The following is a 1,579-nucleotide window of genomic DNA, read 5'->3' on the forward strand; positions in this document are numbered from 1 at the left end:
TGACATTCCAAAACCATTGAATGTATCATTAGTTGTATTTATATAATGTTGTTATAAATGTTAAAAATATTTAATTATAGTACAGAACCGAACGGACCCGAACCGGACCGAACCGAACCGAACCCGAACGTTTCCATAATTATATTTGGACCCGACGGTTCCATTTACTAGATACCCGAAAAGTTCGGTTCGGTTCGGTTCTCTTTAGAACCGAACCGAACCGACCCGCGCCCACCCCTAGCCATGATCGTCTTGGCTTCTTGCAAACTTACACACTTTAGCAATACACCATCAGAGCGTTTCTTAAACAACTCTTCATCTATTAGTGTGTAATTCAGCAAACATAGCTTCATTTTCCTACTAATCCCTCCATAAGGTTCTTTAAGGAACCCTTTAATCTCTGTCCTCCAATCCACTGCATCTCCATCTTGTATGCAGTGAAGTTCAATTCTCCTTGCCCTTCTTTGAGTCACGGGCAATATGGTTCCATACTCACAAGTAGACTTCCAATTCAAGACCTTTGAGTACCCTGAGGCCATTTGGGCTAACTCATTTGCCACGTCGTTATATATCCTATTAACGCATTGAAGTTCTACTTGATCGAATTCCTCTAATAATTCTTAGGCGATTTCATATTGACTTATAATGGAATCACTTAGGCATTTAAAATCACCGATCAATTGATGTACCACCAATTGAAAATCGCCCCTAACGATCACATTTCTTACTCCCATATCTATCATTAGTTCTAAGCCTACAATTAAGGCTTCGTATTCGGCCTGATTGTTGGTGCACATTCTGTCTAAGGTGAATGCAAACTTGTAGCAAATCCCTAAAGGATTAATCAATGCTACCCCTACTCCTGGACCTTTAGAAGTTTTTGACCCATCGAAATACAACACCCAAGGTTTTAACTCGAACGAATTGATTTCTAGTTCGATTTCTTCAGGCATGTCAAGGCATGGATGATCGGCTAGAAAGTTAGCCAAAGCCTGATTTTTTACTGCCTTTTGAGATATATATTGTATTTCGAATTCTAATAAAACTAGTGTCCAAAGGCCTACCATTTGGTGTAAAATAGGGCGCGAAAACATATATTTGATTAAATTTACTTTAGAAATTAAATAAATGGTTATGGGCCGTAAATAAGCCCTTAACTTTGTACATGTGAAATACAATGTAAGGCATAATTTTTCGATAGCAGAGTAATTACATGCACATTTCAAGGGATTCAACTTTAGCTTATATTGTCTCATTCGTTCAAACGAACAAATTAACTGTTCGAAATGGTCCTCTTCTTTAATGGACTTGACTACTATGTCGCCTACATACACCTCAACAAACTTGCCTATCATATCATGAAAGATTAAATTCATTGCCCTTTGATAAGTTGCCCCTGCATTTTTTNCATCAAATTGGTCTTCCTGTGCGACCATTCCAGCTATTGATTCTTTTTCAGCCGATACATACACTTTCATTGGTCGTCCTTGGACTGGTGACACCAACACTGGTGGACTTGATATATATATCTTCAGGCTTTCAAAAGCCTTTTGATGTTCTTCTTTCCAGACGAATTCGT

This window comes from Olea europaea, chromosome 11 (assembly GCF_002742605.1).
Source record: "Olea europaea var. sylvestris chromosome 11, O_europaea_v1, whole genome shotgun sequence".
In the NCBI taxonomy this organism is placed as follows: domain Eukaryota; kingdom Viridiplantae; phylum Streptophyta; class Magnoliopsida; order Lamiales; family Oleaceae; genus Olea; species Olea europaea.